This window comes from Taudactylus pleione, unplaced genomic scaffold (assembly GCF_031769625.1).
Source record: "Taudactylus pleione unplaced genomic scaffold, aTauple2 ptg000830l, whole genome shotgun sequence".
In the NCBI taxonomy this organism is placed as follows: domain Eukaryota; kingdom Metazoa; phylum Chordata; class Amphibia; order Anura; family Myobatrachidae; genus Taudactylus; species Taudactylus pleione.
In genome coordinates, this window is record NW_028285232.1 from 6667020 (window position 1) to 6680325 (window position 13306).

At 52.2% G+C, this 13306-nt stretch overlaps 1 protein-coding gene across 3 annotated transcripts in view; it reads right to left on the bottom strand.

Annotated features, from left to right (window-relative positions):
- The window catches only part of CNTFR (ciliary neurotrophic factor receptor), an 822875-nt gene that overhangs the window by 569039 nt on the left and 240530 nt on the right, over positions 1–13306 (bottom strand). The window contains exon 1 of one of the 3 annotated variants that reach the window (XM_088458404.1): positions 1630–1713. The exons of the other annotated variants lie outside the window; for them this stretch is intronic. The gene's annotated coding sequence lies outside the window, so the exon portion shown is untranslated. Of the gene's footprint in view, positions 1–1629; positions 1714–13306 lie in introns of those variants that run through there. 3 annotated transcript variants of the gene reach the window in all.

Here is a 13306-nt window from a genome sequence, read left to right on the forward strand (position 1 = left end):
GTGTGTGTGTGTGTGTGTATAGTGTATGTGCACGCTCTGTGTGTGTGTGTGTGTATAGTGTATGTGCACGCTCTGTGTGTGTGTATAGTGTATGTGCACGCTCTGAGTGAGTGTGTGTATAGTGTATGTGCACGCTCTGAGTGAGTGTGTGTGTGTATAGTGTATGTGCACGCTCTGTTTGTGTGTGTGTGTGTATAGTGTATGTGCACGCTCTGAGTGAGTGTGTGTGTATAGTGTATGTGCACGCTCTGAGTGTGTGTGTGTATAGTGTATGTGCACGCTCTGTTTGTGTGTGTGTGTGTGTATAGTGTATGTGCACGCTCTGAGTGTGAGTGTGTGTGCATAGTGTATGTGCACGCTCTGAGTGTGTGTGTGTGTATAGTGTATGTGCACGCTTTGTTTGTGTGTGTGTGTGTGTGTATAGTGTATGTGCACGCTCTGAGTGAGTGTGTGTGTGTGTATAGTGTATGTGCACGCTCTGAGTGTGTGTGTGTGTGTATAGTGTGTGTGCATGCTCTGAGTGTGTGTGTGTGTATAGTGTATGTGCACGCTCTGAGTGAGTGTGTGTGTGTGTATAGTGTGTGTGCATGCTCTGAGTGTGTGTGTGTATAGTGTATGTGCACGCTCTGAGTGAGTGTGTGTGTGTGTGTGTACAGTGTGTGTGCACGCTCTGAGTGTGTGTGTGTGTGTATAGTGTGTGTGCACGCTCTGAGTGTGTGTGTGTGTGTGTATAGTGTGTGTCCATGCTCTGAGTGTGTGTGTGTATAGTGTGTGTGCACGCTCTGAGTGTGTGTGTATAGTGTGTATAGTGTATGTGCACGCTCTGAGTGAGTGTGTGTGTGTGTGTACAGTGTGTGTGCACGCTCTGAGTGTGTGTGTGTGTATAGTGTGTGTGCATGCTCTGAGTGTGTGTGTGTGTGTGTGTATAGTGTGTGTGCACGCTCTGAGTGTGTGTGTGTATAGTGTGTGTGCACTGTGTGTGTGTGTGTGTATAGTGTGTGTGCAATGTGTGTGTGTGTGTGTGTGTGTGTGTGTGTATAGTGTGTGTGCACGCTCTGAGTGTGTGTGTATAGTGTGTGTATAGTGTGTGTATAGTGTGTGTGTGTGTGTGTGTATAGTGTGTGTGCACGCTCTGAGTGTGTGTGTATAGTGTGTGTGTGTGTGTGTGTGTATAGTGTGTGTGCACGCTCTGAGTGTGTGTGTGTGTGTGTATAGTGTGTGTGTGTGTATAGTGTGTGTGCACGCTCTGAGTGTGTGTGTGTGTGTGTGTATAGTGTGTGTGTGTGTATAGTGTGTGTGCACTGTGTGTGTGTGGTGTCAGATAGTAGTGGGAAGAAGCCAGCAGGAGAGCGCTGTGTATAGTCTGTTAGTGCGCTGTGAGGCGGGAGGGAGCCTATGGTGACAGCTGAGTGTACAGTTGTGTATATGGTGAGACAGATTATTGCTCTCAGGGTGACCATGCTGGGTCATTCACAACAGTTCTAGAGGAGCAGGACGCCCGAATTTGCTTCAGAGTAAGCATTTGCCAGAGAATCCTGAGACTTGTAGTCCCTCAACAACTTAAGAGTTGTGGAGAGCAATTAAGTAACATATCCCGCCCTGGTAGCCCTAATTAAAGACTGTACTTACATATGATGGTCCTGCCGCTCGGGGTAGGTGCAGTGAGTCCCAGCACCAGGAGAGTCCCTTCCACAACCACAGGCTGCTATTAGGAGGCACAAAAGTCTGCTCCCCTCTAATCCCTCTCTGGAAATGATTGATGAATTCTTTCATAGGCCATCTGAATTGAAATGAGTCTGTAAGGAGATTAGAGACATGTGACCCTCATTGAGGGGCTGAGGAATGTACCCCGGGTGACAGCTCCCAGGAATGAATAGATCCGCGCTGCATTCCTGCAGGACCCCTCTCAGTCCCCGAGTGTCTCTCAGTGTCCCAGCGTCTGACTCTGACACTAATTGTATGCAGCAACTCTACACACACACACACACACATACACACACATACACACACACACACACACACACACACACACACACACATTAGCAGCAATGACACATTATGACAGGTTACGGGAACGACAGAAAACCAGCGATATATAACAAAATGTTACTACTCCTAATTACACATTTCCCAAATAAACCAGGAATTACATTGAAGCTGCTTCTATTAGTGTCTTCCTTACAGACACGCTGACGGCTTTCCTAAAACGGAAGATTGGCGCAAGTGCCCCTAAATCTCTGACAACGCGCAAAGGTTTATAGAACAAAATGGCGGCATGGAGCTGTGCTTCGCTGATGGGCGTCACGCTGAAGCATGATTCCGATCTGAGCAGTTGGGTTATTAGAAGCAGATACAGGGGGAGTTGGCACCCTACATTTTTATATAGGATGTGCCCTCAGGGTGGAGCGCGATCCTTGCTGCCCTTTACCCAATCTAAAAACAAGGCTTCAAACAAACACAAGAGCCAGACGTAGGACCAGACGTAGGACCAGACGTAGGACCAGACGCTTTCTCCTCACGCTCAGGAGTATTCTGGAAAAAAAACCTGAAAGGTTTATTGACAGTCTCAGGAGGCACTTACACTATAGGACACCGCGCCTCTCCCCTTCTCCCGTACCCATGTGCACACCTAGACGCACTTCTCCTGTACCCATGCGCACACCTAGACGCACTTCTCACGTACCCATGCGCACACCTGGACGCATTTCTCCCGTACCCATGCGCACACCTAGACGCACTTCTCCCGTACCCATGCGCACACCTAGATGCACTTCTCCCGTACCCATGCGCACACCTAGACGCACTTCTCCCGTACCCATGCGCACACCTAGACGCACTTCTCCCGTACCCATGTGCACACCTAGGCGCACTTCTCCCGTACCGATGCGCACACCTAGACGCACTTCTCCCGTACCCATGCGCACACCTAGATGCACTTCTCCCGTACCCATGCGCACACCTAGACGCACTTCTCCTGTACCCATGCGCACACCTAGACGCACTTCTCCCGTAAACATGTGCACTCCAAGATGCACTTCTCCCGTACCCATGCGCACACCTAGACGCACTTCTCCCGTACCCATGCCCACACCTAGACGCACTTCTCCCGTACCCATGTGCACACCTAGACGCACTTCTCCCATACCCATGCGCACTCCAAGACGCACTTCTCCTGTACCCATGCGCACACCTAGACGCACTTCTCCCGTACCCATGCGCACTCCAAGACGCACTTCTCCCGTACCCATGCGCACACCTACACGCACTTCTCCCGTACCCATGCGCACACCTAGACGCACTTCTCCTGTACCCATGTGCACACCTAGACACACTTCTCCCGTACCCATGCGCACACCTAGACACACTTCTCCCGAACCCATGCGCACACCTAGACGCTCTTCTCCCGTACCCATGTGCACACCTACACGCACTTCTCCTGTACCCATGCGCACACCTAGACGCACTTCTCCTGTACCCATACGCACACCTAGACGCAGTTATCCCGTTCCCATGTGCACACCAAGACGCACTTCTCCCGTACCCATGCGCACACCTAGATGCACTTCTCCCGTACCCATGCGCACACCTAGACGCACTTCTCCCGTACCCATGCGCACACCTAGATGCACTTCTCCCGTACCCATGCGCACACCTAGACGCACTTCTCCCGTACCCATGCACACACCTAGACGCACTTCTCCCATACCCATGCGCACTCCAAGACGCACTTCTCCTGTACCCATGCGCACACCTAGACGCACTTCTCCCGTACCCATGCGCACTCCAAGACGCACTTCTCCCGTACCCATGCGCACACCTACACGCACTTCTCCCGTACCCATGCGCACACCTAGACGCACTTCTCCTGTACCCATGTGCACACCTAGACACACTTCTCCCGTACCCATGCGCACACCTAGACACACTTCTCCCGAACCCATGCGCACACCTAGACGCACTTCTCCCGTACCCATGTGCACACCTACACGCACTTCTCCTGTACCCATGCGCACACCTAGACGCACTTCTCCTGTACCCATACGCACACCTAGACGCAGTTATCCCGTTCCCATGCGCACACCAAGACGCACTTCTCCCGTACCCATGCGCACACCTAGATGCACTTCTCCCGTACCCATGCGCACACCTAGACGCACTTCTCCCGTACCCATGCGCACACCTAGATGCACTTCTCCCGTACCCATGCGCACACCTAGACGCACTTCTCCCGTACCCATGCACACACCTAGACGCACTTCTCCCGTACCCATGCGCACACCAAGGCGCACTTCTCCCGTACCCATGCGCACACCTAGACGCACTTCTCCCGTACACATGCGCACACCTAGACGCACTTCTCCCGTACCCATGCGCACACCAAGGCGCACTTCTCCCGTACCCATGCGCACACCTAGACGCACTTCTCCCGTACACATGCGCACACCTAGACGCACTTCTCCCGTACCCATGCGCACACCTAGACACCCTTCTGCCCTCTGGAAAGGGGGGAGTAGGTGTGTAGGTGACTGGGCCCCATTATATACAGGACACATTTTTAAGGTCCATTATAATGTTACAGCAGCAATGCCATGAAAAAGATGAGGTGATTTTCTTAACAGAAGAATAATGGAGTACGGATAGCCGCGACGGCCTTTACACCTCCGCTCAGGGGCAGATAGGGTTAATTGTTAGGGTATAAGGGCTGGGGTTAGTGTCTGGTAATGAGGTTACCTTGTTACTGGCTGGGGAGTGATCAGGGGAAGAGTATTCAGGTCTTACAGTGGGTGCAGGTCCTGAGGAATTCCTTTTCCCACCGGCCATTCCCTATCACACCTTGCGTATCGGCTTTATTATAGATAGGAGAGATCATCAGTCCAGCGTCCAACTTGTTGCAGTACGGGGGTGCGCTCCCCATCAATACACCGGGTAGTTTCACCTACTGGGGTCAGCGGCACTTCTCACCCGAAAGGGCCACAATGGTGTATTGCTATGGGTGTCTGCACAGTGTTATTTAGCTACCATGGTAACCACAGTCACATCATATGGCACATGATTGAGGGGCCTATTTATCAATTAATATTTGTGGGACAACCCCGGAAAACACAAATTTTTGGGGGGTACTCGCAAGTATTAATTTTACCCCCAATGTATCTACAGGGAACCGCAGCGGTTATTGGAAGATGGCGTTGGTCATTGTAGCTTACTGGCTGACGATTGCAGAAAGTCCCCGGCATTCACCACCTTGCAGACCTCCCGGCATTCACCACTTTGCAGACCCCCCGGCATTCACCACTTTGCAGACCCCCCGGCATTCACCACTTTGCAGACCCCCGACATTCACCACTTTGCAGACTGCACATGGGTAGTAATACGGCAGCCCCCAGCAAATGAAAGTAAAGTGATCTGAGCCTCTGTCTCCTAATTTACTCCGGCGGCAGATTATTTCTTATTGACGCACATTAATAATTAATAAATGGGCCCCTTAGTAAGCAGAAACGCTATGGCAGATTCATTGGTGCTTTGGGCCTGATTCAGAGCCGGACGCTCTTTCAGAGCGCTGGCTCTGAATCAGTGCCCGCCTATTGTATTTTTAGAGCGGCTAGTGTGAGCGGCCAGGATGATGGTCGCGATGGTCAAGACCATCGCGACCATCGGACTTGCGACGAGACCCTTGAGGTAGGGTCTCGTTGCCTCAAGTCCCAGGGGACTTCTTGCTCTTACAGAGCAAGAAGTCCACCCACTGAAATCACTTGTGATGTCAGTGGGGCCGGGCCCAGACGGTAGGCGATCCCATGGGAACGCCTCCGTCTGGGCAGCCAGGGCCCGCCCACCAAAGTGGGCGTGCTGTCACTCAACATCGACAACACGTGCCCATTGGTGCGAGACCCGGAGCGACGGCTTGCCCATCGCTATCTGAGTCTTGCGCATGCGCACAACGGAGCCGCCTCCGTCGTGCGCATGCGCACTGGGCCAACAGCGCTCGCGAGCGGGTCTGAATCAGGCCCTTTGTTTGCACTATAACACCCCCCCACTATTATATCACAAGCTGAACCTGAGTCTCTGTGTCATATCTATTAGAAATAGGTCCCTGTGTGTTACTAGCAGCCATATTTATCTACCCTTCAGAGTGATTTTGAAAAGGAGATAATGATGTGTAGGCACGCAGCTAAAAAAAATCTGCATGCTTAAATGGTGCTTGGCCTCTTACAGACGTGTCCACATACATCTAGCCACGATATGCCATGTGGCGGAAGACGCCTGGTGCGAGTGAGCCACCAGGTTCCATGCGCCTATACTAGCGTTGGTCATATTATCGCTTATTTTTCACCTAAAAAGGTGTTTTAGTCGCGATTTGATCCAGATTTGGGGAAATAGCAAATCAAAACCTAGTAGCTTTTCACCTAATTAAAGCCATGCTGCAGGGGGGTCAGATGTAACTTGTGCAGAGAGATTAGATTTGGGAGGGGTGTGTCCAAACTTAGGGCCTGATTCAGAGAGAGACAATAATGCGATCGCAGCTGCGTTTTTATATGCAAAGCAGCTGCGACAATATGGTAATGTCTGCAAAGATCACCTGAGCCTGCATACGCCCACTGCTGCCTACCTGCGCAAATATCGGTACCATCAGTGGCCATCTTGCCCTTGCGGAAGGTCTGACTCGGGAGCTCTCCTCGCACGCAGAGGGCCCTCATGCTGCGCAAGCACGCTCATGAATCGGTGTTTATACGGACAGCCGCGCCTGCGTTTTTCTGCCTCAACCCGGTCACCAACCCCAAAACGCTGACAACGATTGACCATGTTCAGGGATGAGGGAGGGTGACATATCGTACAGTGTAGGCACTACAGGGGATGAGGGAGGGTGACATATCGTACAGTGTAGGCACTACAGGGGATGAGGGATGGTGACATATCGTACAGTGTAGGCACTACAGAGGAAGAGGGAGGGTGACATGTCGTACAGTGTAGGCACTAAAGGAGATGAGGGAGGGTGACATATCGGTCAGTGTAGGCACTACAGGGGATGAGGGAGGGTGACATATCGTACAGTGCAGGTACTTCAGGGGATGAGGGAGGGTGACATATCGCTCAGTGTAGGCACTAAAGGAGATGAGGGAGGGTGACATATCGGTCAGTGTAGGCACTACAGGGGATGAGGGAGGGTGACATATCGCTCAGTGTAGGCACTACAGGGGATGAGGGAGGGTGACATGTCGCTCAGTGTAGGCACTACAGAGGATGAGGGAGGGTGACATATCGTACAGTGCAGGCACTACAGGGGATGAGGGAGGGTGACATATCATACAGTGTAGGGACTACAGGGGATGAGGGAGGGGGACATGTCGTACAGTGTAGGCACTACAGAGGATGAGGGAGGGTGACATATCGTACAGTGTAGGCACTACAGGGGATGAGGGAGGGTGACATATCGTACAGTGTAGGCACTACAGGGGAAGAGGGAGGGTTACATATCGTACAGTGTAGGCACTACAGGGGATGAGGGATGGTGACATATCGTACAGTGTAGGCACTACAGGGGAAGAGGGAGGGTTACATATCGTACAGTGTAGGCACTACAGGGGATGATGGATGGTGACATATCGTACAGTGTAGGCACTAAAGGAGATGAGGGAGGGTGACATATCGGTCAGTGTAGGCACTACAGGGGATGAGGGAGGGTGACATATCGCTCAGTGTAGGCACTACAGGGGATGAGGGAGGGTGACATATCGTACAGTGTAGGCACTAAAGGAGATGAGGGAGGGTGACATGTCGTACAGTGTAGGCACTACAGGGGATGAGGGAGGGTGACATATCGTACAGTGTAGGCACTAAAGGAGATGAGGGAGGGTGACATGTCGTACAGTGTAGGCACTACAAGGGATGAGGGAGGGTGACATATCGTACAGTGTAGGCACTACAGGGGATGAGGGAGAGTGACATATCGTATAGTGTAGGCACTACAGGGGATGAGGGAGGGTGACATATTGTACAGTGTAGGCACTACAGGGGATGAGGGAGGGTGACATATCGTACAGTGTAGGCACTACAGGGGATGAGGGATGGTGACATATCGTACAGTGTAGGCACTACAGGGGATGAGGGAGAGTGACATATCGTATAGTGTAGGCACTACAGGGGATGAGGGAGGGTGACATATCGTACAGTGTAGGCACTACAGGGGATGAGGGAGAGTGACATATCGTATAGTGTAGGAACTACAGGGGATGAGGGAGAGTGACATATCGTACAGTGCAGGCACTACAGGGGATGAGGGAGGGTGACATATTGTACAGTGTAGGCACTACAGGGGATGAGGGAGAGTGACATATCGTACAGTGTAGGCACTACAGGGGATGAGGGAGGGTGACATATCGCTCAGTGTAGGCACTACAGGGGATGAGGGAGGGTGACATATCGTACAGAGTAGGCACTAAAGGAGATGAGGGAGGGTGACATGTCGTACAGTGTAGGCACTACAGGGGATGAGGGAGGGTGACATATCGTACAGTGTAGGCACTAAAGGAGATGAGGGAGGGTGACATGTCGTACAGTGTAGGCACTACAAGGGATGAGGGAGGGTGACATATCGTACAGTGTAGGCACTACAGGGGATGAGGGAGAGTGACATATCGTATAGTGTAGGCACTACAGGGGATGAGGGAGGGTGACATATTGTACAGTGTAGGCACTACAGGGGATGAGGGAGGGTGACATATCGTACAGTGTAGGCACTACAGGGGATGAGGGATGGTGACATATCGTACAGTGTAGGCACTACAGGGGATGAGGGAGAGTGACATATCGTATAGTGTAGGCACTACAGGGGATGAGGGAGGGTGACATATCGTACAGTGTAGGCACTACAGGGGATGAGGGAGAGTGACATATCGTATAGTGTAGGCACTACAGGGGATGAGGGAGGGTGACATATTGTACAGTGTAGGCACTACAGGGGATGAGGGAGGGTGACATATCGTATAGTGTAGGCACTACAGGGGATGAGGGAGGGTGACATATTGTACAGTGTAGGCACTACAGGGGATGAGGGAGGGTGACATATCGTACAGTGTAGGCACTACAGAGGAAGAGGGAGGGTGACATGTCGTACAGTGTAGGCACTAAAGGAGATGAGGGAGGGTGACATATCGGTCAGTGTAGGCACTACAGGGGATGAGGGAGGGTGACATATCGTACAGTGCAGGTACTTCAGGGGATGAGGGAGGGTGACATATCGCTCAGTGTAGGCACTAAAGGAGATGAGGGAGGGTGACATATTGGTCAGTGTAGGCACTACAGGGGATGAGGGAGGGTGACATATCGCTCAGTGTAGGCACTACAGGGGATGAGGGAGGGTGACATGTCGCTCAGTGCAGGCACTACAGGGGATGAGGGAGGGTGACATATCGTACAGTGTAGGCACTACAGAGGATGAGGGAGGGTGACATATCGTACAGTGCAGGCACTACAGGGGATGAGGGAGGGTGACATATCATACAGTGTAGGGACTACAGGGGATGAGGGAGGGGGACATGTCGTACAGTGTAGGCACTACAGAGGATGAGGGAGGGTGACATATCGTACAGTGTAGGCACTACAGGGGATGAGGGAGGGTGACATATCGTACAGTGTAGGCACTACAGGGGAAGAGGGAGGGTTACATATCGTACAGTGTAGGCACTACAGGGGATGAGGGATGGTGACATATCGTACAGTGTAGGCACTAAAGGAGATGAGGGAGGGTGACATATCGGTCAGTGTAGGCACTACAGGGGATGAGGGAGGGTGACATATCGTACAGTGCAGGTACTTCAGGGGATGAGGGAGGGTGACATATCGCTCAGTGTAGGCACTACAGGGGATGAGGGAGGGCGACATATCGTACAGTGTAGGCACTAAAAGAGATGAGGGAGGGTGACATGTCATACAGTGTAGGCACTACAGGGGATGAGGGAGGGTGACATATCGTACAGTGTAGGCACTACAGGGGATGAGGGAGAGTGACATATCGTATAGTGTAGGCACTACAGGGGATGAGGGAGGGTGACATATCGTACAGTGTAGGCACTACAGGGGATGAGGGAGGGTGACATATCGTACAGTGCAGGTACTTCAGGGGATGAGGGAGGGTGACATATCGTACAGTGTAGGCACTAAAGGAGATGAAGGAGGGTGACATATCGTACAGTGCAGGTACTTCAGGGGATGAGGGAGGGTTACATATCGTACAGTGTAGGCACTAAAGGAGATGAGGGAGGGTGACATATCGGTCAGTGTAGCCACAACAGGGGATGAGGGATGGTGACATATCGTACAGTGTAGGCACTAAAGGAGATGAGGGAGGGTGACATATCGGTCAGTGTAGGCACTACAGGGGATGAGGGAGGGTGACATATCGTACAGTGCAGGTATTTCAGGGGATGAGGGAGGGTGACATATCGCTCAGTGTAGGCACTAAAGGAGATGAGGGAGGGTGACATATCGGTCAGTGTAGGCACTACAGGGGATGAGGGAGGGTGACATATCGGTCAGTGTAGGCACTACAGGGATGAGGGAGGGTGACATATCATACAGTGTAGGCACTACAGGGGATGAGGGAGGGTGACATATCGTACAGTGTAGGCACTAAAGGAGATGAGGGAGGGTGACATATCGTACAGTGTAGGCACTAAAGGAGATGAGGGAGGGTGACATGTCGTACAGTGTAGGCACTACAGGGGAAGAGGGAGGGTGACATATCGTACAGTGTAGGCACTACAGGGGATGAGGGAGAGTGACATATCGTATAGTGTAGGCACTACAGGGGATGAGGGAGGGTGACATATCGTACAGTGTAGGCACTACAGGGGATGAGGGAGGGTGACATATCGTACAGTGTAGGCACTACAGGGGAAGAGGGAGGGTGACATGTCGTACAGTGTAGACACTACAGGGTAATGAGGGAGGGTGACATGTCGCTCAGTGTAGGCACTACAGGGGATGAGGGAGGGTGACATATCGCTCAGTGTAGGCACTAAAGGAGATGAGGGAGGGTGACATATCGGTCAGTGTAGGCACTACAGGGGATGAGGGAGGGTGACATGTCGTACAGTGTAGGCACTACAGGGGATGAGGGAGGGTGACATGTCGTACAGTGTAGGCACTACAGGGGATGAGGGAGGGTGACATATCGTACAGTGTAGGCACTACAGGGGATGCGGGAGGATGACATGTCGCTCAGTGTAGGCACTACAGGGGATGAAGGAGGAGGACATGTCGCTCAGTGTAGGCACTACAGGGGATGAGGAAGGGTGACATATTGTACCGTATAGGCACTACAGGGGATGAGGGAGGGTGACATATCATATAGTGTAGGCACTACAGGGGATGAGGGAGGGTGACATATCGGTCAGTGTAGGCACTACAGGGGATGAGGGATGGTGACATATCGTACAGTGTAGGCACTAAAGGAGATGAGGCATGGTGACATATCGGTCAGTGTAGGCACTACAGTGGATGAGGGAGGGTGACAAATCGTACAGTGCAGGTACTTCAGGGGATGAGGGAGGGTGACATATCGCTCAGTGTAGGCACTAAAGGAGATGAGGGAGGGTGACATATCGGTCAGTGTAGGCAATACAGGGGATGAGGGAGGGTGACATATCGTACAGTGTAGGCACTACAGGGGATGAGGGAGGGTGACATATCGTACAGTGTAGGCACTACAGGGGATAAGGGAGGGTGACATATCGCTCAGTGTTGGCACTACAGGGGATGAGGGAGGGTGACATATCACTCAGTGCAGCCACTACAGGGGATGAGGGAGGGTGACATATCATACAATGTAGGCACTACAGGGGAAGAGGGAGGGTGACATATCAGTCAGTGTAGGCACTACAGGGGATGAGGGAGGGTGACATATCGTACAGTGTAGGCACTACAGGGGATGCGGGAGGGTGACATGTCGCTCAGTGTAGGCACTACAGGGGATGAGGAAGGGTGACATATTGTACCGTATAGGCACTACAGGGGATGAGGGAGGGTGACATATCATACAGTGTAGGCACTACAGGGGATGAGGGAGGGTGACATATCGTACAGTGTAGGCACTACAGGGGATGAGGGAGGGTGACATGTCGCTCAGTGCAGGCACTACAGGGGATGAGGGAGGGAGACATGTCGCTCAGTGTAGGCACTACAGGGGATGAGGGAGGGTGACATATCGTACAGTGTAGGCACTACAGGGGATGAGGGAGGGTGACATATCATACAGTGTAGGCACTACAGGGGATGAGGGAGGGTGACATATCGTACAGTGTAGGCACTACAGGGGATGAGGGAGAGTGACATGTCAGTGTAGGCACTACAGGGGATGAGGGAGGGTGACATATCATACAGTGTAGGCACTACAGTTGATGAGGGAGGGGGACATGTCGTACAGTATAGGTACTACAGGGGATGAGGGAGGATGACATATCGTACAAGGTGTAGGCACTACAGGGGATGAGGGAGGGTGACATATCGTACAGTGAAGGCACTACAGGGGAAGAGGGAGGGTGACATATCGGTCAGTGTAGGCACTACAGGGGATGAGGAAGGGTGACATATCGGTCAGTGTAGGCACTAGAGGGGATGAGGGAGGGTGACATATCATACAATGTAGGCACTACAGGGGATGAGGGAGGGTGACAGGTCGCTTAGTGTAGGCACTACAGGGGATGAGGGAGCGTGACATGTCGCTCAGTATAGGCACTACAGGGGATGAGGGAGGGTGACATATCATACAATGTAGGCACTACAGGGGATGAGGGAGGGTGACATATCGGTCAGTGTAGGCACTACAGGGGATGAGGGAGGGTGACATATCATACAATGTAGGCACTACAGGGGATGAGGGATGGTGACATGTTGCTCAATGTAGGCACTACAGGGGATGAGGGAGGGTGACATGTCGCTCAGTGTAGGCACTACAGGGGATGAGGGAGGGTGACATATCATACAGTGTAGGGACTACAGGGGATGAGAGAGGGTGACATATCGTACAGTGTAGGCACTACAGGGGATGAGGGAGGGTGACATATCATACAGTGTAGGCACTAAAGGGGATGAGGGATGGTGACATGTCGCTCAGTGTTGGCACTACAGGGGATGAGGGAGGGTGACATATCGTACAGTGTAGGCACTACAGGGGATGAGGGAGGGTGAAATGTCGCTCAGTGTAGGCACTACAGGGGATGAGGGAGGGTGACATATCGTACAGTGTAGGCACTACAGGGGATGAGGGAGGGTGACATATCATATAGTGTAGGCACTACAGGGGATGAGGGAG